Genomic DNA, 24,576 nt, shown 5'->3' on the forward strand with positions numbered 1-24,576 from the left:
ATATTTTATAAACCAAAAAAAGAAAAAAAATCTCATATTACAAAAAAAAAAAAAAAATAGAGAGTGTTTGGAAGAGAGGGAACCCAGGGTGTGGCCAGGCAGTTGTTTGATAAGTAGATTAGTATGAGTGTGAACTGCACATAAGAAGCATCACAGTGAACCCGAACAGACATTTCCCCAAAGAGGACACCCAGATGCCTGACAGGTTCATGGAAAGATGCTCCACATCACCGGTCATTGGAGAAATGCAAATCAGAACCACAGTGAGACGTCACCTCACACCTGTCGGAATAGTTAGCCTCAAAAAGTCTACAAATAACAAATGTTGGCAAGGATGTGGAGAAAACAGGGAGCCCTTGTGCACAGCCAGTGGGAACGTGAATTGGTGCAGCCACTATGGAAAACAGTCTGGAGATTTCTCAAACATTAAAAACAGAACTACTATATGATCCCATAATTCCACTTTGGGGTACATATGCAAGGAAAATGAAAACACTCATTTGAAAAGGTACAGGCACCCCAATGCTCATGACAGCGTTATTTACAGTGATCAAGATACGGAAGCAGCCTAAGTGTTCATTGACAGATGAATGGATAAAGAAGATGTGGTGTGTTACACATATGTACATACACACACACACAATGGACTGTTACTCAGCCATAAAAAAGAATGAAAATTTCCCATTTGCAACCACATGGATAGACCGAGAGAGTATTATGCTTAGAGAAATAAATCAGAGGAAGACATTACTGTATATGGAATCTAAAAAATAGAACAAATGGATGTACGTAACAAAAGAGAAACAGACTCACGGACTTCCAGAACAAACTAGTGGTTACCAGGGGCAGGAGACGGGGGTAAGGGATTAAGAGAAACAAACTACGGAGTATGAAATAGTTAAGAGCCAGTGAGGAACCCCAGGGTGTGGAGGACGCACAGCCCTGCCAGGTGGGCAGGTGTGGACGATGCAGGCCTGCAGGTCTGCTTTGCCTTCGCCTGGAGCACCAGGCAGAATCAGCAGCCCCGACTGGGTACGTGTGGGTTTGCTTCTCACACACACTCTCTGCCTTTCAGGAGGAATTCTTGCAACAGCAGAAAAAAGGCCTTATTTATCTTGAGAGGCCACATCAAGTACAAGAAGAGTGAGGGGTAGAGGGCAGAAAGAAGCAGTTAAAAGTGCAACTGTTTGGAAATAGAATGCTTTTCATTAGGTCGGTGCAGCTGCTCAAATAATGGAAAATGACTACTGTTTATTCCATTTAACACACATAGGCATTAAGACCCTTTCAAAACTTTGCTTCGCTCATCTCCCTCTGGTCATCAGGAGAAAGGAAAAGGGTCCTGCATAGGAAGCAACTTGAAGACGCCAGGAAGGCCTAATTGGCCTGAAAGTTATACTTAATCTGAGTGACAAAGACTCCAGAGACGTACCCACATGGATTCATTTCTCGGGGATAATCATCGCCTTGGGGTGGGGGGTCAGGGTAGCTTCTCCGTTAAAACACAAATCACTCTGGGAGGAACAAACCCACCATCCTCTGGTGTCTCAGGCACAAGAGTCTTTCTTAAGCTGCATCCATAGGACAGTCCATGGGTACCAGCTGGGGCGGGGGGACAAGCTCTCTGCCAGGGAGCTCCGGGCAAGCCCAGGACACGGGCAGCTGAGAAAGAGAGAGGTTTCACGAGCTCAGTGTTTCCAGCTGCAGTCGGAGGCTCTTCCCTTAGTCACTTTCTTGTTTTAAAACAGTGAAAATGATGTAAAAAAAAAAAAAAGAAGACGTTTCATCCTTTCCAGCTCTTTGTTATTACAAATATTTGCTTCTAAAAGAAACAACGTTCGCATGTGTACACTCACGTGACTACGCTTTTTGTTTGTTTTTCATTTAGCGAAAGGAAAAAAAAAAACATTTAAGACTAAAATATTCCAGCCAAGGGGAAAATTGGGAACAGCAGCTGCTGTGAGAAGGACGTGCGCAACGGTTACAAAGGAGCTTCCCTCCATTGGAGACTCTGTCGTCTGTCTTCCACATCAGCAGAGCCGCTGCGGTGCTGGCAGGGTCGTGTTGGGCGAGGAGCTTCCTGAGTTAGGATGGAAGCGGCTCCTGGGGGCCGAGGGTTTACAGCCTGGGGAGGCACCCCACTGTGATAGGCATTCCCCGCGCCCCCGCCCCCCGCACCGGCCCTGACGAGGGATCCCGGGAGAGCCCCTGGGTTTTGTGGTCCTGGTTTTCTCATTGGTAAAATTATGACGGGAGTGAGCAGAACAGAAGCGAGGACTAAGCGAGGTGCTGTGTCAGGAAGCAGTGTGGAAGGTGGACCGTGCTGGGGACCGAGGTGTAGACGGCTCCACTCGAGGTTACACAACAGCCCTGGCAGCCATCTCCCCCGCGTGAGTCTCACACCACCCTTAACGCGGAAGAGGAGGGCCAGCAACAGTGTCTGCCGTCAGCAAAACTCACCCCCCGAAACCCTGAGGCCTGCGGTGTGCAGTGTGAGGACTGTGTGGGGTCAGCGCAGAGATGAGCCACCGGGGGCTGGGCTCCCTGGTGAGGCGGCAGAGGGGGCTGACCCTGCGGGGCATCTGGTGCCCTGTTGGGCAGCTTGGGTTTTTATTCCCTAGCATAACGTTTTATCTATTGTGTTCAGTGCAATGTTAACAAACACATGGTTTAAAGTTTAAAACATCAAGTTTCCATCGTTCAGCCAGTTCAAAATGAAAGAGGAAATCCTGTTTCTTTCCTGCAGGACTTGTCAGAGCCTTTACTATGCTAGGGTTTCCCTCGTAGCTCAGTCGGTAAAGAATCTGCCTGCAGTGCAGGAGACCTGGGTTTGATCCCTGAGTCAGGGAAGATCCCCTGGAGAAGGAAATGGCAATCCACTCCAGTATTCTTGCCTGGAGAATCCCACGGACAGAATGCCTGGTGGGCTGCAGTCTAGGGAGTCGCAAAGAGTCAGGCACGACTGAGCGACTAACACTTACTTTGCTAAGGTGCTCCGTGAATCTTCAGTAAGGGCCAGCACTCTGCTGTATGTCTTCATTATCTGACCCTGCCCTCCCTGGAAAGTCCGCCGCTCCAGGGTTTCCATTTTCTAGCTCCACGCATTGGGAGATGCAGCCACCTCAGGAAGCTGGCACTGGGTTCTCTGCATGTCTGTGCTTTGCCAGCTTTTCTTGGCCCTCTGTTCTTGCAAACTTCCATCCAAACTTTCTCTTCTCGTGGGCCCCGCTTCTTAGTGAACGAGCATCCAGAAAGGACGAGGTCAGGCTGGGCCGGCCCTCAGCTGTGTCCTGACACGTCCACGCCTGCAGACTCTTTCCTAGTTAGTTCCAGGGATGTCGTTCCTCTTTCCTCTCATGGTCCAACTGGTAAAGAATCTGCCTAAAATGCAGGAGACCCTGGTTTGATTCTTGGGTCGGAAAGATCCCACTCTGGTATTCTTGGGCTTCCCTTGGGGCTCACCTGGTAAAGAATCCGCCTGCAACATGGGAGACCTGGGCTTGATCCTGGGTTGGGAAGATCTCCTGGAGAAGGGAAAGTCTGCCCACTCCAGTATTCTGGCCTGGAGAATTCTGTGGACTTTAGCCCATGAGGTCGCAAAGAGTCGGACACAACTGAGTGACTTTCACATTCCTTTCCTAGGGCGGGGGCCGCACAGCAGTCTAAGGATAGGAAAGAACTTTCACAGGACGGAAGTTGCCCATCCCCGGTCCCAGAGTCAGAGGAGGCAGAGGTCTGGCTCAAACCCACTGCCATCCAGATGCCCCAGAAGGTGGTCCTAGGCAGAGTGCCTGGCAGAGGCATATCCTCGAACAGTGTTTAGACCGGCACAGAATCACCCAGTCTTATCGTGAAATCGTGAATATCTGTTGGTAGAGATGGGTCATGTTGGTTTTTTTTTTACTAGAACTAGTTTGTTCCCTTTCTCTTCACTCCAGTTCCTTCATATAAACCACTCCAGTCCTACAACTACCAGGGATTCAGATAATGATTTCTGTCCTAACAAAACAAAAGCTAATTTATTCAGCTGCCTTTCACAAGAGCTCCATCACTTTTGTTCTTTCTCCAGCACTTTCTCTGGTCCCCATTGGGCTGGGAATGCCCGGGAGGTGAGAAGAGAGAGGACCCACCCGGTCTCACCCTGGAGGTGGGCTCCTGACGCCCCCCTAGCAGCAGGCCACAAGCTCTGCCCTCGGCACCTCATCCTCAGCCACGCCACGTAGAACCGCACCCTCCTGCTGCACTGGCTTCACTGAACATTTTTGGATTTAGAGACAACTTAGAAATAAAATATCCACCTAAAGCCCTTTGCCAGAGGCAGCCTCTTGGCTTTGACTCAGCTCAGTGACACCTTTCCTCTCCACTGCTTATTTCTCTTGTATTTAGAGCAATGCTGTTTCTGGCCTCTTTCTTTTTCCAGGTACTTTGGGTAGAATTAGTTTCTGTTTATTTGTTTTTAAATACATCTTTAAAATCTGTATGGCTGTTTTTGACGTTTTCAAAACTCATAGCTGCCTTAATCACTTTTTCCGGGCACTATTTCAATCCAGATACTTTGAAGGAACTGGGCTGTAGAGCTGGTACACACACATCCTGAATAACAGCCCTTGTTTTCCAAGTTTAAAGCGATCTGATTTGGAAGGAGTGAGAGGTTGTCTGTGTTTAAAAATAGCCAGCCAAATATGGGAGGCTTTTTCCAATTACTGTGGAAAGATACTTTCAGGCCCCATTAGCCCCCAGACCACAAACTACATATGTCTTACAGCTTGTGGGCATAAATATATTCTGAAATAATTTGAAACAGTTGTTCAAAGACTGATCTTTCGAACATGACAAATCCAAGGCTGAACTATTTGATCAAGCCAAATATTGTTAATTATTAATGATGAATGTAGTTAATTATGATATATAAGTTAATTCAACCATATATTTGCATAGCCCATTTACATTTTTAAAGAATATATGTGTAAGTGTGATTGTTCAGTCTCTAAGTGTCTGACTCTTTGCAACCCCATGGACTGCAGCATGCTAGGCTTCCCTGTCCTTCATGATCTCCCAGAGTTTACTCATACTCATGTCCATTGAGTCGGTGATGCCATCCAACCATCTCATCCTCTGTCATCCTCTTCTCCTCCTGCCCTCAATCTTTCCCAGCATCAGTGTCTTTTCCAATGAGTTGGCTATTCACATCAGCTGGCCAAAGTATTGGAGCTTTAGCACCAGTCCTTCCAATGAACACTCAGGGTTGATTTCCTTTAGGACTGACTGGTTTGAGCTCCTTGCTGTCCAAGGGACTCTCAAGAGTCTTCTCCGGCATCAGAAAATTCTTCAGCACTCAGCCTTCCTTAGGCTCCCCAGGTGACGCTAGTGGTAAAGAACCCACCTGCCAATGCAGGAGACGCAAGAGACACAGGTTCTATCCCTGAGTCGGGAAGATCCCCTGGAGGGGGAAATGGCAACCCACTTCAGTATTCTTCCCTGGAGAATCCCGTAGACAGAGGAGCCTGGTGGTCTATAACCCATAGGGTCGCAAAGAGTCAGACACGACTAAAGCAACTTAGCACACACACACAGCCTTCTTTATGGTCCAGCTCTCACATCCGTACATGACTACTGGAAAAACCACAGCTTTGACTACATGGATGTTTGTCAGCAAGGTGACGTCTCTGCTTTTTAATACGCTATCTAGGTTTGTTATAGCTTTTCTTCCAAGGAGCAAGTGCCTTTTAATTTTGTGGCTGCAGTCACCATCTGCAACGATTTTGGAGCCCAAGAAAATAAAATCTGTCACTGTTTCTGCTTTTTCCCCATCTATTTGACATGAAGTGATATGTGTGTGTGTGTATACATATATGTGTGTATGTATGTATTTACATATATATATATATATAGAGAGAGAGAGAGAGAGAGAAAGAATAAGATTCCCTGATGGCTCAGATGGGAAAGAATCTACCTGCAATGCAGGAGACCCAGGTTCAATCCCTGGGTTAGGTAGATCCCCTGGAGAAGGGAACGGCTACCTACTCCAGTATTCTCACCTAGGAAATCCCATGGACAGAGGAGCCTGGCGGGCTATAGCTCACAGGGTTGCAAAGAGTCGGACACAACTGAGTGACTAACAGTTTCAGTCTCACTCAAAGAATACATGTGTATATAAATAGACAATATATAATACATGAATATGTATTTACATCTTCATCTGCTGAATTACTTTTCCTTCCCAGCAGCTCTCCTGTAGTTCCTTTCTAATTTAACCCACCCTTATACCGCTGCTAGGATCCTTGCCCACGGCAGGTACATGGAGCTGTGACAGAGAGAGGGATTCAGGCATCGGTAAACGGTGATTAGAATGGTGGAGTATGAGGCTGACTCCAAGCAGGAAGGCAGAGATTTATGAGGCTATTCATGGACGTGGAGGAAGTGGGGATCAGTGACGTGTGAATCCTGATGAGACGGGAAGCCCGCTAGGAGGGACCCTTGAATAGCACACCTCGAAGGACACAGATGGTCTGGGGGCTGAAGGCCGGCCCTTGAGCTTTCCAGGGGGTGCGGCGTCCGGGGCACAGCTGTCGGAGGGGAGGGGGGGCGGCTGCAGGAGAAGAAAGAAAAGATCATTTGAGACACAGATGTGAAGAAAATGAGGTGCCGGGGAACCTAGACGGCCTCCTGAGAGATATCAACGCCACAGTGAGGATGGAGTTTGGGGTGGAAGGAAGCCCAGGACTGAGAGATGATGGGAACGGGGGAGAGGCTGGGGACAGCGGGGAAGCGTGTGCAAGTCACAGGAACGGTGGGGGCAAAGGTCAGGCCGGAAAATGGGCACAGCGGAGCGGAGGTGGCAAACCAGGGAAAGGCTCACCCCTGCCCCCCCAGCAGCCCTGATTAGGAGGGATGCGGAGGAAAAGAAGAGCTTGGGTGCCATGGGTGGGGGGTGGTCTCAGAGATCTTCTGCATCTCAGGGGAGAGCCCGTGAGCAGACGGCAGACTCGGTCTTGCAGGGCCTGTTGAGACAGCTGTGGGTGACGCTCAAGGGAAGGGGGGCGGGCTGCGGGCCGGCGCACACGGGGGTACAGCCACTAGCTGCTGGCCTCTTTGAGGACCGGCTTCAGACCCGACAGCCGAGGCCCCGGGTCCTCCACCTCCGCCCGCCGCCCCCAGCGCCCCCAGCGCCCCCACGGCTGCTTCAGTCCCATCCGTCTTCAACGCCTGACGCAAAAGCCGCTGTTTCTGCAGAATCCTGCAAGACGCTTCCGATCGGAAACAGCCGCTCCGGCCTCTGGATTTATGTCAGGGGAACGAGATGCGGAATTCGAAATGGAGTGTTTCAAAACAATTTCCCCTGCTCAGCAGAAAAGCGTTTTGTTTTTTTTTTTTCTGTGCACTTCTGTGCAGACATCTTCAAGGGGGCCCTGTGCTTCTAAGGCCCACCACACTTCCCTTCCAGGGAAGGAAATGTGTTTTGTGTTGCCCAGGATGGGGGTTCCAGGCTGAGGGAGCGCTGGCCCCCCTCGAGGCTTGGGTGAAGGAGAGCTGAGGACTTGTGAGGGGAACGGGGCGGGGGGCGGGCAGTAGGGGAAACCCGAGGAAAGGACGGGGGTCCCTCAGAGAGCTCAGACCCCTGCGTCCGCCCTGTGGCCTGGAGCTGGTCTCAGAGAACACCGGCATTAGGGTGGGCAGGGGCTGACTACTGCCCTCCTGAGGGGCATCGCCCGTCTGGACCGGAGCCGGTACCTGTCCATCAGGGATGCAGGTGTCAGGACCACCGCGCCCGTGGTCCCCAGGAGGGGCCTGGCCCGTGTGTGGCAGGGACGCCGTGTGGGTTTCCCGAGTGAAGAAAACATCCAGTGAGGCGTGGGGGACGGGGGTAGGTCTCATCCTCGGCCCTTTACTCCTGGAGATTCTGAGGCATGACACGGTTAGGCTGATAGCCACATGTTTACTTCAACAGTAACTGACAAGGGACAAACTCCAGGCTCTGCCTCTGCAGCGACCAGCGTCACTGCATCTGTTTTCGCTCAGCTCCGCGGGCTTCCCCGAACAAAGAGGCTGAGGCTAGGTCAGAAAACAAACGCAGAATTTTATGATTAAAGGAAAATGATCTGTATTAAAATGATCCTTTCTGTAAAGAGCCTGTTTTCCGTTAAGCATCCATTTTGTTCGCATGAGCAAAAGGCCTTTTAAAGACCATCTCCTCGTGTGAACCCTACAGTAACCACAGGACGTGGTGGGCGTGAGTGTGGACAGGACCCGGAGGTGGTCTGTAGGTGAAAGTGTTTGTAGAGGCAGGTTGGGATTATGAGTAACCAACCCCACCCCTCACCCCTGACCTTTTTTCAGTATTTATTACTTTTATGTTGCATTTTCAATAGATGCCTAAGAAAATCTCTACTGTACAGTGAGATGACAACTGATAGCATTTGTTGAATTGCTGTTAAAGAGAGTCACAGGTATCCATTCCTCTGTCGATGGACATCTAGGTTGCTGCCGTGTCCTGGCTAGTGTAAACAGTGGTGGAATGGCGGTGGGGGGCTCAAGAGGGAGGGGATATAAATTATGACTGATTTGTGTTGATGTGCGGCAGAGACCATCACAACATCATAAAGCAATTATGCGTGTGTGCGTGCTAAGTCGCTCAGGTGTGTCTGACTCTTTGCGACCCCATGAACTGTAGCCTGCCAGGCTCCTCTGTCCATGGGATTCTCCAGGCAAGAATGCTGGAGTGGGTTGCCATGCCCTCCTCAAAGCAATTATCCCCCAATTTATAAAAAAGAAGAAAAAAAAAAGAATCACAGGTAAATGACCTTTTCTTGTCTCTATTCCCAGAAGACAGGGAGATAGTTCTTGAGGTAGGAGCAGCATCGGAGGCCCCCTCTCCCCACGCTGGAGGCGTTCCCCTGGGGATGCAAAGCTCTTAGGTGTCAGCTGGGGATTCTAGGGGTTCCATGCCACTGTGGCAGATACCTTTTGTGACTTCATTAGTGGGTGTGCAATGGTGTGGGAGGCAGAGAGATGACTGAGGAGCAGGGATGGAGGTGGCAGGGGGTCGCGTTGCACATGACATTAGCTCCTCCTCCTCCTCATCAAACTGGAGCCGTCACCAGCCCCTCCCTGCCCAGCTCTCACCAGCTGTCACCCGACACCTCCAGCTGGCAGTCCCGGAGCGCCTCCTGATGAAGGCAGGTGACAGGACATCCAGATCCATCAGAGCGGGGACTCGGATTAGACTCAGCCACAGGCGGCAAGGCCTGGGGGCCCCAAGTCAGAGTGTGCCCCGAGTCCTCGTGTGTGGGAAGGTGAGTGAAGGGAAGCCTGACCGAATTCACAGCAGCTCTTGGGAGGTGGGACAGTGGTTCCCTTTGGGCTGCGTGGGGAGCACCTGGGAGGGGCCAGAAGGATTTCTGGGGGCCACAGGCAGACTCTTCTGCCTGGCCTGGGAGTTACCTGGGTGTGTCCAGCTTGCGGGAATACCCTGAGCTGTAAAACCCTTCTGATGTGTCCACTCTTGGGTGTAGATCGTCAGTCAGTAAAGCAGAAGGAAAGAAGAGAGGGAGGGAGGAAGGGAGGGAGAGAGGAAAGAAGGGAGGGAGAGCGACTTAAGCCAAGCAGGTGCTTTGACCTGAGTCAGCAGGAGGTCATGCAGACACCAGCAGTTCTGCTGGGACAGGACAGGACAGTAGCATTCCTGTAGGAATGCAGGTGAGCTGGAATGAGGCTGAAGCCAGAAATCGGGGGAAGGGTTGCAGGCAGGGGCTGGGGCTTAGGTTAGATGGGTGGGAACGTGAAGAGGGTGGGGGGCCCGTTTCAAGGCAAGCGTTACATTCATGAGCCCACATGCAGCACACTCTGTTGGCTGCTTTCGTGAGCCAGCATTGCACATCGCGTTGCACAACATTGAAACGCGCTTGCTGTACATAGTCCTCATGATGCTTGCCGTTATCAGCTGGGCAGGGCCCAGGACAGCCCACTCAGATGAGCCTGTCTGTGGCTGAGCTCCAGGGCTCTGGCCTGGCCAGCCTCTGTTCTCAGATGTGTTCCTTTATCAGGAGGCCCCGAGGGACTCTAGCAGAGCCCAACAGTATGATTGGCAGCCTGAACCTAGCTTTTTCTTGTTATTCTGCTTTGATTCAGTTTGGTTTTTATTATATCATGATAACGTTGTTGTCAAATGATTACCCTGCCAGAGAAAACTATCAAGACCAGTTCACAAGATTGATTTAATGGCGGCGTACTTGAGATTGAAGAGATTATTGCTTTTCAGAGTATATAATGAAGGTTTTAAAGATTGAACAGATCAAGCTTGTTCTGTGGAAAAATTATATGAAGGAGGTATTAGCCAGGGTCCCTAGTAGAATTTAGATTTATCCAAATCTTCAGTGTCCCATAATCCAAAATTGACAAGCTCAGAATGACACAAATTTGTTAAAATGTAATGCAAACTAAACATCTTAATGCATCTTTCTAGAATTCAACAGAATGTTGACATCTAAATTCACATTATGCACCGCATTTAATTTCTGCATGATGAACCAACAGGCATAAAGAGAGGAGTTGCTGACACATTGACTTTTTTCCAACTCCCAGGAAAAAAACAAAGGTTTGCAGTCAGAGATGAGGGAGGAGTTCAGCTGGTCCATTAGTTTTTGTAAATCCATAATTATACACACAAGTGATTTGTATGTGCTGCACTAACTGTATTATCATTATTTAGCTTTGCTGCAACGCCAGTCATTGAAACATAACCTAATTTTATTAAGTTCCTCAAAGCCTGGGAGGATCTTAGTTACAAGCCAGTCCTCTACTCATTAGCATTGACCTCTATGTTTATTTATTTGAATATTTTTTGGCCTCCTGCCCCCAAGTTAACATCCCTTTGTTGCATAATCCACACTGTCATCCTGCCCTCTTGACCCAGAAGAGAGGCAGATGAATGGAAGTATTGATGCCAACTTGACAGCGTCTGTGAACAGGCAAGAGGCCTGAATGCCTAGTCAGTTGGCTCTGATTTCTTGGGAAACAAAGAAGTGAGGAGGAGAAAGGACTCAGGCAAGTATTCAAGGCGCTTGTGGACTCACACTGAGCAACGCTCACTAAAGTGATTAAACAGTGCTTGGCACTCAAGAAGTCCTGCACAGATAACACTCGTTGTTGTCTCTTGTGTTGGTATTTTGAGTGCCTCTGCTTCAGTCTCTACTCTGTCCAAAGGCCTGGTGCTGTTCAGTCGCTCAACTGTGTCAAACTCTTTGTGACCCCATGGACTGCAGCACACAGGCTTCCCTGTCTTTCACCATCACCCGGAGTTTGCTCAAACTCATGTCCGTTGAGTCGATGATGCCATCCAACCATCTCATCCTCGGTCGCCCCTTTCTCCTCCTGCCCTCAATCTTTCCCAGCATCAGGGTCTTTTCCGGCGAGTCCAAAAGGCCTGGTATCCCCACTCTAACTTCCAACCAGCTGAGCAGCTTTTTTCCCTCTTCGAAAAGAACAGGAAGAGTCAGATAAGATGATCAGCAGGACAGGTGGTGCTAACCGAGGATGTGAAAAAGAAGGCAAGGCTTCAGCCTGCGTGAGGGACCACAAAATCTGAGCGGCCTGGGTAAGAGGCACATGGGTTCCCCAAATCTAGACATGTTCACAAGACACACGGATTCTGAAGTTGTTGTTGTTTTTTAATATTTATTTATTTGGATACCTCGTGTCTTCACTGGATCATGGGAGATCTTTCACTGTGACTCGTGGGCCCCAAAACGCACAGGCTTAGTTGCTTTGGGGAGTGTGAGATCTTAGCTCCCCTACCAGGGATCAAACCCATATCCACTACATTGGAAGACGGATTCTTAACCACTGCGCCACCAGGGAAGTCTCAATTCTGAAGTTTAAAGATTTAGCAACAAATAAAATGAATTTTTACTTCCCTGAGTTGTTTTATTACTTATAAAGTTAACTATTAGAAAGGCTGTGCAGGAAATGTAATTGAATTATAAAAAGGTCAAAATAGTTATGAAATTATACAAACTACGTAAAACCTTGGGAGATTATGGTGTTGTGATTTTAAAAACAAAAAAAAAAGAATTAAAATTAAATGCATATCACAAATACAGTAATAGAAAAATATAGGAGCGTGGGACAAAAGATAGAGTCATAAAACTGAACATAGGGTAGTGTTTTGTTTTCTTTATTCAAAAAATTTTTGAATATAATATTACTTTAGATTAGTGTTTGTCTGTTATATTCTTGTCTATTCTTGTACTTCAGCTTTTCAGTGTTCTGTGTTTTAGGCATGTCTCATACATAACATATACTTGCAATTTTTCCCCTCTGCCTGTCTTTGGTTTACTTTGGTTTTAACTTGTAGGATAATAATATTTATATTCATTGTGATTATTGATATGTTTAGACTTGTTTATACCATCTTATGTTGTTATTTTTGTCTTACTTTTTGTGTGCCTCTCTTCCCCCATTCCTTGCCTTTTAAAAAAGACTAACAAAGCTTTTATTTATTTGTCTTTCTTATTCTCTTTTTTTCTTCTTCTGGTTTGGAAGCTAAATATTCTATTACTATTTTTGTCGGTGATCTTTCCTGAGTAAACAAAGACTAACTGTAGTCAATATCTTACTCTTACCCCGCAAATATAAGAATTTTGGAAGGCTTTATTCCACAATGAGGCATCATTTTTATTTAAAAATTCCATGTTTTCTAATTTATGTTTCTGCTATTCTTTCTTGTGTCTCCGATTTTCCTTCTGGGATCACTTTCCTTGATCTTAAAGTAGATTCTTTAGGGGTTTCTTTTGTAAAGACCTGCTCCTGGGAACACTGGGCCTTTATTTCAAGGGTTGTTATTTCACTTTTAGTCTTAAAACAGTTGTTCTATGTTTTTTTTCAGCGATCGATATCGCTCCACGTTCTGGCTTCCTTTTTGCGTGTTGAAGTTTCTGCTCTACGCTTAGCTGTCATTCCTCTCTGAGAGCCGCGCCTTTTCTCTTTCGCTGCTTATCAGGTCTTCTCTTTGTTTAGATAGTTTATAGTTCGATATGGCATGCCCAGATAATTCTGTTTTTATTTGTCCTGTTCGGTAAGTCTTCTCCTATCAGAATCCCCTTTTCCCCCGTCATCACCTCCTTCTGTTTTCTCCCCTGGGACTCCGCTTGTACTCTTTCTACCCTCCACAACCTCTGTCTTTTTCCCACGGTTTTCTTGTTTTCAATCATACATGCTCTTTTCAACTACTATTAACACACTATTTAATCTATCTATTGAGTTTTCGATTTCAACAATTATAGTTTTCACTTTTAAAAAGTTCTATTACAAACCAAAACTACATCGAGATACCACCTCACACTGGTCAGAATGGCCATCATCAAAAAGGCTCCAAACAATAAATGTTAGAGAGGATATGGAGGAAAGGGAACCCTCCTACACTGTTGGTAGGAATGTAAATTGGTGCAGCCCCTGTGGAGAACATCCAGACAAATACTTCTGCTCCATTGACTGTGCTAAAGCCTTTGACTGTGTGGATCACAACAAACTGCGGAAAATTCTTAAAAAGATGGGAATACCAGACCACGTTGCCTGTCTTCTGAGAAAACTGTATGCAGGTCAAGAAGCAACAGTTAGAATTGGACATGAAACAATGGACTGGTTCCAAATCAGGAAAGGAGTACATCAAGGCTGTATATTATCACCCTTTTTATTTAACGTATACTCAGAGATGCAAAATGCTGGACTGGATAAATCACAAGCTGGAATCAAGACTGCCAGGAGAAATATCAATAACCTCAGATATGCAGATGATATCACCCTTGAGGCAGAAAGTGAAGAGGAACTAAAGAGTTTCTTGATGAAGATGAAAGAAGAGAGTGAAAAAGCTGGCTTAAAACTCAACATTCAAAAAACGAACATCATGGCATCTGGTCCTATCACTTCATGGCAAATAGATGGGGAAACAATGGAAACTGTGACAGACTTTATTTTCTTGGGCCCCAAAATCACTGCAGATGGTGACTGCAGCCATGAAATTAAAAGACACTTGCTCCTTGAAAGAAAAGCAATGACAAACCTAGACATCATATTAAAAACCAAAGACATTACTTTCCTGACAAAAGTCCATGTAGTCAAAGCTATGGTTTTTCCAGTAGTCTCACATGAATGTGAGAGTTGGACCATAAAGAAGGCTGAGCACAAGGAACTGATGCTTTCTAACTGTGGTGTTGGAGAAGACTCTTGAGAATCTCTTGGACTGCAAGGAGATCCAGCCAGTCCATCCTAAAGGAAATCAGTCCTGGATATCCAATGAAAGGAATGATGCTGAAGCTGAAGCTTCAATACTTCAGCCACCTGATGTGAAGAGCTGACTCATTAGAAAAGACCCTGATGCTGGGAAAGATTAAAGGCAGGAGGAGAAGGGACGACAGAGGATGACATGGTTGGATGGCATTATCAACTCAATGGACATGAGTTTGAGTAAACTCTGGGAGTTGGTGATGGACAGGGCAGCCTGGCGTGCTACAGTCCATGGGGTTGTAAAGAGTCGGACAGGACTGAGCGACTGAACAACAGCTATGGAGAACAGTATGGAGGCTTAAGCTGAAAAAAGAGCTACCATATGATCTGGCGATCCCACTGCTGGCATATTACTTGGAAAAGACAAAGACTCTCATTCAGAAAGATGCATGTACCCCAGTGTCCATAGCAGCTCTATTAACAACAGCCAAGACATGGAAGCTACCGAAGTGTCCATCAACAGAGGACTGGATGGAAAGATGACGTGTGTGTGTGTGTATATACCACAGAATATTATCATCCATAAAAAGAATGAAATAAAGCCATCTGCAGCAACATGAATGGACCTAGAGATTATCATACTAAGTGAAGTCAGATAAAGACAAATATCACACAATATCACTTATATGTGGAATCAAAAATAATTGATACAAATGAACTCATTTACAACACAGAAACAGACTCAGAGACATGGAAAATCTATGGTTACAAAAGGGGAAAGGTAGAAGGAGGGATAATAAATTAGGAGCTTGTGAGTAGCAGATACATATTACTATATGTAAAACAGATAAACAAGGACCTATTGTATAGCACAGGAAATTATATTTAATAGCTTGTAATAACTTATAATGGAAAAGAATCTAAAAAAGTATATATATATTTTTTTATATAGGTGTGCATGCATGCTAAGTAGCTTCAGTTGTGTCTGCCTCTTTACAAACCTATGGACCATAACCCGCCAGGCTCCTCTGTCCATGGGCTTTCCCAGGCAAGAATACTGGGGTGGGTTGCCATACCCTCCTCCAGGGGATCTTCCAGACCCAGGGATTGAAGCCACGTCTCTTATATCTTCTGAATTGGCAGGCGGGTTCTTTACCACGAGCAACACCTGGGAAGCCCACTTATATATATAACTGAATCTCTTTGCTGTACACCTAAACTAACACAACACTGTAAATAACTAAAAAGAGAAAAAAAGTTCCACTTGATGGTTTTGTAAATTTATCCATCATTTTGCTTCTTGATCAAATTTATGATCTTATCCTTTATTTCCATAAATGCGTCATACTTAAGAATTATGTATTATTTATCTGATAATTTAAAAATATGAACTCTTTGGGGTCTAAATCTGTTTATCTCCTTCTATAATGTTTATTTATGTTTTTGGTGAGCTTTTTGAACTCATATTTGCTTGAGAGCAAATTTCTTCCAAGAGAACTTGCGCCCGCCTTTGCTACCACTGAAACTGGCCCTGGCTCCTAGAGTGCCCTCGGAAGACCCCAGCTGATGTCAGTCACCCCCTGGAGCTCCCAACGGCAGGAGAGCTCTTCACCTTTGCTCCCGGGGGAACCCCGCACTTCTCATTTGCCTACTGCTCCCAGCTCCTGACTGTTTTCAGCTCACTTTGTGCGTAGGAGCTGCAGTGGGGGCTCTAGCCTGTGGACTGTGGAGTCCTGAAGAGTTCCTTTACTTCTTAGAAATCCAGCAGTGACATCACAGCTACAATCTGTCTCAAAAGGGATGTCTTCTTTAACTCAGACTTCAACCTCCAGCATAGAGCTTGGCCCTATATTTAAGGAGTGGATAGGACTTCCCTGGTGGTCCAGTGGTAAAGAGTCTGCCTGCTAAATGCAGGGGACACGGGCTCAATGCCTGGTTGGGGAAGCTGCTCCATGCCACAGAGCAGCTAAGCCCGTGTACCGCAACTATGGAGCCTGTGCTCTGGAGCCCGGGAGAAGTAACTACAGAAGCCTGCATACCTAGGGCCCGTGCTCGGCAACAAGAGAAGCCACTGCAGTGAGAAACCCACACATCGCAACAAAGAGTAGCTGAAAAGACTTTTTAAATAAAATGAAAGGCATAGATAAGTAATAAAATGTTACAAAACAACAGCACAGCCACATTTATTGTGTCAGCCTCTATGTCACTTTTAGAAAATGGTATCCTATGTAATCTTCTGAATAACTTTACAAAGTCAGTATGTTTATTACTATATGTATATTTTACAAGTAGTAAATGGCAGCTATAACCCTAACCCAAGTATATTTTGCACATAAGTCTATGCACATAATTGCTATATGTGTTGTTTCAGCATAAATGAATGGATACATATAAAAATCAGTCATTTGTTCAATTAATAAATATTTATTTAAAATTTACTAAGATACAAACATTGTTCTGTGGAGAAGGAAATGGCAGCCTACTCCAGTATGCATGCCTGGAGAATCCCATGGACAGAGGAGCCTGGCGGGCTACAGTCCACACCGTCGCAAAAGAGTCGGACACAACAGAAGCAACTTAGCACACACACACACACAAACATTGTTCTGTGTTACTGGCAATATAGCAGTGAACAAAACAGAAGAAAAGTTTTGCTGTGTGCAGCCTATATCATAAGGGTGGAGAGAGACAGTGCAGACATATAACTAAATTTATAATAAAAAGTTTATGTACAAATATATAATGTATATATTTATAATAAGAAATCTATATGTATAAACATAATTAAGGAAGGCTGAGATTACTAACAACTGGGAGTTTGTTACTATTTTACCTAAAGTGATCAGGGAAAGTCTCACTGAGAACTGATATTCGAACAGAAGAAATGAATGAGTGAGTTTAAGCTTTAGCTGTCTTGGTACAACATGAGACAAACTATAAATAATTTAAACATAAAACAAAATAAGATTCCCTTTAACAAAGGTCATTTTCATTAATAGAGTTATTTCTGAATATTGATATATTACATTTACATTTCTATTTAAGATACTGACATTTTACCTTATTTTCACCTCGTAAATCCAGTAGGTTGGAGAATAATGATTAATAACATGAGTTTGAATTCTAACTCATTTCTCCTCAGCTGTGTGATCTTACAGAAGTTACTTTACATTTTTGGTCTCAGTTTCTTTATCTTTCAAATGGGAATAAAATACACTGTCTTCCTTATACAATTATTGTGAGTATTAAACAAATTAGTGCATACCATACACCAAGAACAATGCCTGTAACAAACACTGGATACCACTCTCATTTTATAGTGGTGAAAATCTAGATGCAACTGGTTGCTCTAAAACAAGGTTGCAAAATCAAAATCCCCCCAGCTCCAGAGGGGAAGAAGCGGAAGTACCTAGTACCTAAACACTGCTTGAATGTTACATTGGAACCAACCTAAACACTGCTTAAATGTTACCTTGGAACCATTCCCTGGCTCCAGAGGGGAAGAAGCCCAAGTACATAAACACTGCTTGAATGTTACATTGGAACCATTGCAACACTTATTTACCATGTTCATGTTTGCTTTCCTCATAGTGGTTTACTGTTGCTATCAGCAGAAGTTCAGGGTTAAAGTCAACAGAGATATCGGGTTCTGCAAATTTCTTTGCAAAAAAAAATCGATGGGTGAACTTTTCCATTGCACTGTTTCCTCCAGTTTGGGGATCAAATTGTGACTTCTGCTTAGTCAAGCAGTGACACGTGATTTACAGTCTGAATCCTGTGTTTACTGGAAGTACTAGGAATTATTTTCACTGGTTATCAGTCTTTATTTCTGTCTGTGATACGATAAATGTGAAAGGAAATCAAAGTGGGAGCCATTCTTTCCCCAGGAGATCACAAACTGCTGAGAGGTTGGGTGCCAGCTCTGTCTTTTAAACTTTCGCATCCTCTGCCCAGTAGCAGAAGGTCATATGCTTCTACTGAACACTTGAAATGCAGCTGGGACAATCGAGGGGTCTTTAGGTAAAAAATACAAGACTTCGAATATTTGGTGTGATAAAAACAATGTAAAAAAATTTCATTGTTAATTTTTATATTGATTACATCCCAGATGGTTAATGTTCTGGATTGTTTACTTACTTAGTCATGTCCAACTCTTTTGTGACCCTATGGACTGTAGCCCACCAGGCTCCTCTGTCCATGGGATTCTCCAGGCAGGAATACTGGAATGAGTCGCCATGCCCTCCTCCAGGGGATCTTCCTGACCCAGGGATCAACCAGGGTCTCCTGCCTTGCAGGCAGATTCTTTACCACTGGGCCACCAGGGATTAGCTTAAATAAAATGTATTATTAAAGCTCATTTCACTTTCTTTATTTTACATTTTTAATGCAGCTACTAGAACCTTTTAAGTGGCAAGTGTAGCTCACATTATGTTTCCTTTATTGGTTGCCTTCACTGAGTAGGTCTGAAGACCAAGAAAACGGCATTTTCCCTTCCTAAACTGACCAGTTAACTGGTCAGTTCAAACTTAAAAACTGGTTCACGACAAAAAGATGACCTTAATTCATACTGACTACATCTGTTAAGCTTGAAAGCAAACTGCTAGTTATCTCAATACCGCAAATAAGGTATTTCAGAATCGGCTCTACTTTTAATCTCATTTAACTTGGGTTGGGGGCAGAGGGCTCAGAGGGGAGACAAAGGCAGCAGACAGAAGGAGGACAGACAGGATCCTCAGCAAGCTAAGCTCACTAGGAAATTAAGATTTTTTTTTTCCAGCTGCACCACATGGCTTGCAGGAAAGGCAAGAGTCCTGACCACTGGAACACGGGGGAATTCCCGAAACTAAGATGTTTTACTCATCAGACTATCTTGCACTGTGTAGAAAAATGATACACTTAATTTAGGTAAAGGTGAGCGATAGAGTGAAAGATTCCCCAAGGTTATTTATAATCAATATATTTATAAATAAATTATAAATAATATACACTCACATGCACCAGATCCAACAAATACAACATCCTCCTCTTGGGAGGTAACTAACACGTATCTGTGCGTTGACTAAAGGTAAAGTGTATATCTTACAAGACCCATGATGGTCCAGCCTGGGCCACAGAGGGGGCTCTGGGTCTCTTGCTAAAGCTCTACTGTGAAGCTCAAGGGGGACAGAACACAGGAGCGGCTGCAGAGGACTTCCCACCCAGGGCTCAGAGAGGATTTCCCTCCGTGCAGAGGAAGAGGACACAGGCTTCTTCATGAATTACAGGTTCACCGTCTTTTGGGCTTCCCAGTCGGCACTCAGAGTAAAGAACCTGCCTGCCAGGCAGGAGATGTGGCTTCGATCCCTGGGTTGGGAAGATCCCCTGGAGGAGGGCATGTCAACCCACTCCAGTATTCTTGCCTGGAGAATCCCATGGACAGAGGAGCCTGGCGGCCTACAGTCCATGGGGTCGCAGAGTCAGACACGACTGAAACGACTTAGCACGCATGCACAGTATTTCACCCACAATCTCAAAGCAATTCCGGAAAGCCAGAAGATTTTCAGAATTCATTTGAAGGTGAAAGCTGATCTGAACCAACGTGAGGCTATTCTCCGTGCTTTTTATCTCAGTTACTGGGATGAACATACAGAAACGACACATGTGCTGATGTGCTGGGCTGTGAGCCGCTGCCCCAGCCTCCTCAGGGTGGTACCCCGTATGTCGCAGCACATCTGAAATAGTTTACCTTCATGAAGCCCCAGATGTTTGGAATTTGGAAACACATCTGACCCTGCAAATTTCAGAGAAGGGACTGTGAGCCTGCCTGTGGGCACCACAGCCCAGAGGGAAGAGAACCCCAGAGCATTCCCCTACCTGGGTTTTCTCTGGACCCGGGCACTTACCCCGGGGTTACCTTTCCTTTCTGGGCTTCAGTTAAACCTTCCCAACTCAAAGGACCCTTGGTGGATAACCATGATGGCCAGATACGCTTCAGACACCCCGGGGTAACGTGTGTGTTCTCTTTCTGATGGGAGCCAGTTTTTGCAAGTCCAAATGAAATTACAGTAAATGAAATTTACCTTCTCTAAACTGACTAAAACAGAGAACAGATATAGAGGATCTTTTTTAGTATAACTGCAAAGAGAAAAAGCATCCTGTGAGTTAGGAGAAGAGACTGATGTGTGACATGTTGTGTTCTTGTTAAGATTATACATTACTCTCAGAAACTATGCGACATTCCAATCTATTGAGAGAGCTTGATTGTTCTCAAATTTCCTATGAAGAATTATGATTTTAATTCATTTTCATAAAAGATTTTAAGGATTGGAATGAACATTGGCAACAAAAATATAATCAAATCTGCTTTACCTTAACCAGGGATTTTTTTTTTCCCCTTAATCCTACATTGTTTCTTTAACAACACTTCTAATTATCTGGCTTTGGTGAAAGCATTTATGGTTTCTTTCTTGGAAACATTTACTTAGGGACTATTCGTATCCCACCCCAGATGGAAGTTGCATGTTTGTTACTGTTTACTGCCTTTGGACATAAATTTCATTTTGCATGAAGACAGAACATGAGAAAACTAATCAAAAAATCATACTTTTTTTTTAAAGAAATCTTTCCATTCCTTTCTCCCTGGAAGTGTAAATATGTAAATCTATATATAGCTTGCACTATGCAATGATTGTAGTCATGTATCTGTCAAATTACTATTTGTTTGCTCCTGAGTATCGTTGCTTTAGTATAAACTCAGAAGTCTGGGATTGTCAGCCTAGGTAACACACAAGACACGACATGCCTTTCAAACCCTATGTCCCTTGTGGAAGTCCTACCTGCCAGCCTATTGCGTTTCCTCCGCCTTCCCACCTGCATGGATTATCTTAGTAATGCCGTGAAAATCCAGACAAGGGTACCTACTGACGGGGCCACTCTGCAATCCCAGGAAGTCAACACTTGAATACAGCCCTACTGACAGCAGGCTAGTAGGGATGTTGACACCCACCCTCACGCTGCTTTTCTGGAAGCCCCCCTGTCTTTGGACAGGTTGGTCTCTGTTGCCCCGTGGAACTACCATGGGAGCAGGAGTCTTGTTCTTCTTCTCCCATCTCCCAGTTTTTACACCAGCCGCAGATTTGAGCATGGCTTCAGGAAAAAGTTCACCTGCCCATTGCCTCCAAACATACAGCATCTCACATCAGCCCACGTGTGCCTTTTCTGGCTCAGCACCGCACCCTTGGGAGTTGCTCAATAAATATTTGTTGCATTGATAATTGAAGGAAAGTACTTTAAGCCACAAGGCTGAGGATTTAATCCTTCCTCTTTTTCCTTTGTGTTTATATCCAATCATCAAATTATGTCCCCAAAACCCACTGAACGTATCTCAAAACCATCCTTCCTCCTAAGGACTGCAGTGTCAGTCTCCTGACTTAGTCCTCAGCTGGGGAGGAAACTCTCAGCACCTCTAGCATCCTAAACTGAATGGTGCCACGCATCTCGGGCACACTTTTAGTGTGTGTCTTCTCTTAGACTATGCTCCACAAAGCAGGAACGAACTGTGTCTGGGGGCTGCCGCATGCTCTGTGCCCGGCATGGAGATCAGCACATGGTAAATATTCAGATGTGTTACCAGTTATTATCTTAGAGTAGCGACAGTGATCATTTATTAAAACCCTTGTCATTCCAGTGAAAGATGCCTACGAATTAGAATTTGAATGAAATACAATCTTACCAGTGACATTGATGTCATGTCTCATGCAACAGTTGTAACTCTGGTCTGACAACGGATTTGGAATTTGGTAAAAACCAACAAGAAGTTTTCCGTATCATTTAGCTATATGGATTTGATAAAAAAAAGAGCATTCTATATTTTATTATATTCAAATTATGTGTTAAATATTCTTTTTTATCAGCTATAAACATATTTACATACACATACCTATAAACACATTTTTATTTTCAGGCTGGTTGTTAAATATTTACTGATATACTACTGTTTGTGGTGGTTTTATCAGAAATGAATTTTGCCAGTTAAAATGCTTGCTGGACATGGTGGTTTTATCAGAAATGAATTTTGCCAGTTAAAATGCTTGCTGGACATGAACTTGATGGACAGAAAATGCTACATCCTTGTCCTTTTTAATCTGCATTTACATGATTACTGTGTTCGTTTCCTGCGCCTGTTGTGACAAAGGACCACAGAATGTGTGTCTGAAGACAACAGACCTTCGTCTCTCACAGTTCTGGAGGCTGGAAGTCTGAGACCAAGGTGTCAGCAGGGCCCTGCTCCCTCTGAGGCTCAGGGTTGAATCCTTCCTTTGCTCTTCCAGCTCTGGTGGCAACTCTTGGTCCCTGGGGCTCCAAGGCTTGGAGCTGCATCTGTCTCTGTCGTCACATGGTGTGTCCCCTCCCCCCGTGCCTTCGCATCCTCCTCTTTTGAGGACACCAACCGTGCTGGACTAAGGACCCCTTCACTTCAATGTGACCTCACTCTGACTATTTGTATCTGCAATGACCCTATTTCCAGTAGGTCACACACTGGGGGTTAGAACTTCCACATCTTTTGAGGGGACATGACTCAACTCATAACAATTTAGTAATTCCTTGTTATTACAAAGAATAGAGTTAAGCCAGGTTCCTTGTAAGATCTTACTTAATGAAATCTCTTTGTTGTTGTTCAGTTGCTAAGTTGTGTCTGACTCTTTGTGACCCCACGCACTGCAGCACGCCAGGCTTCCCTGTCCTTCACTATTTCCTGGAGTTTCTTCAAACTCATGTCCATTGAGTCAATGATGCCATCCAACCATCTCATCCTCTGTCATCCCCTTCTCCTCTTGCCCTCAGTCTTTCCCAGCATCAGGGTTTCTTCCAATGAGTTGACTCTGCATCAGGTGGCCAAAGTATTGGAGCTTCAGCTTCAGCATCAGTCCTTCCGATGAATATTCAAGGTTGATTTCCTTTAGGATCTCTTTGTTACCTTTGATTTCAATTACAATGAAGCCCAGGAAACACTGCCTACCCTCCGTTTTCCTCCTACCCTTCCTGCTTTCCCAGGGAATGTAATTCTGAGTACTGAGGTGATCACTGCATGACAGCTGTTTGGAGTCACAGTTCTACCTGATGGTGGAAGTGCTTCCGGTGTGGACACTAGAATCGTCCAGGCTTTCTGACCAGCAGACCTGAGCTCAAATTCCAGGTCTTATGAATTCTGAGACCTTGGGAATGTTACTTCAACCTCTTTGGACATCAGTTTCTCATCTGTAAATGGGAATACTAATTTCTATTTAATAGCACTGTTATGAGGATTTTATGGGATAAGAGAATACGCCCGACACGTAGTAAGGGCTCAATTAAAGCACCTTCCCAACCCAGGGATCGAACCCATGTTGGCTGGATTGGGAAGATCCCCTGCAGAAGGGAAAGGCTACCCACTTCAGTATTCCAGCCTGGAGAATTCCATGGACTCTACAGTCCATGGGGTTGCAAAGAGTTGGACACGACTGAGCGACTTTCACTTCCACTTATTATTACTATTGTTTGTTGTTGTTGCATTACTGGATAAATCCCAGACCAAGAATCATCATTTTGTTAAATCATTGTTTTTCACATGTTGGAGTGTCTGCTGCAGGTTGGTTACCCTGGAAGCCAGCGCTGAGGTGGAGATTCACATGCCGGACTTACTGGATTCACGTGCTGGAATTACTCTCAGAATTGCATGCGGAAATCAACGTGGCAGAGCCGGACAGACTGGGAACACGAGGGCCCCGAGGCCTCGGCCAGTTCTACAGACCAGGGAGGAGCAGCGTGGACTCTGGGCATACACTGGCCCCAGCTGGAGCGAGGGGACTGGACCTTTATACTCCCAGCATCCGATCATTGGACACAGGCTGCCCCGCGCAGGCAGCGGGACCTGGGATGAGGCTGCCCCCGCAGAGGCGGGTGGTCCTGGGCAGGGAGCTCCTGGAGCCACCCCTGACGGTGCTCTCAGCTTGGGGCTGAGCTCATCCATCCCAGACGGAAGGGGCCCACAGATGGGGCTGGGGACCTGGGTCGGGCACCACACGCCCCTATAGTGTCCAGTGGATGTGGGATATTTCTCCCCTGTCCCCATAAAAAAGCAGACTTCATAAATAAGTAATTGCACAATCACTTCTGCGAATCTTCCTTCATAAACCCAAGGTGCTGAATTCTCAGGTCCTTTCTCCACACTTGCTTACCTTAGGTGAAACAGGCTTTAATGGAAGGAAGACTGTCTTTGTCACAGAGGCTGGTCACCCGAGTGCTAAACCCTCAGCAAGCTCCGCTCAGCTCAGAGTGCAAGCCAGCTCCCCGCCACCCCCGTACCACCACCACCACGGGAAGGCTGTAACAGCGCCT

The 24,576-nt window shown here is 45.5% G+C and overlaps 1 long non-coding RNA gene across 1 annotated transcript; it reads left to right on the plus strand.

The window, feature by feature from the left end:
- The first annotated feature begins 8,982 nt into the window (after positions 1–8,982).
- On the plus strand, positions 8,983–24,348 carry LOC145517859 (uncharacterized). Its single transcript, XR_014062411.1, has 2 exons — positions 8,983–9,293; positions 23,828–24,348. It is a non-coding gene; the product is annotated as an uncharacterized LOC145517859 (long non-coding RNA).
- Positions 24,349–24,576: the final 228 nt, after the last annotated feature.

This window comes from Giraffa tippelskirchi, chromosome 8 (assembly GCF_054371585.1).
Source record: "Giraffa tippelskirchi isolate mGirTip1 chromosome 8, T2T-mGirTip1v1.2.pri, whole genome shotgun sequence".
Classification (NCBI taxonomy): Eukaryota; Metazoa; Chordata; class Mammalia; order Artiodactyla; family Giraffidae; genus Giraffa; species Giraffa tippelskirchi.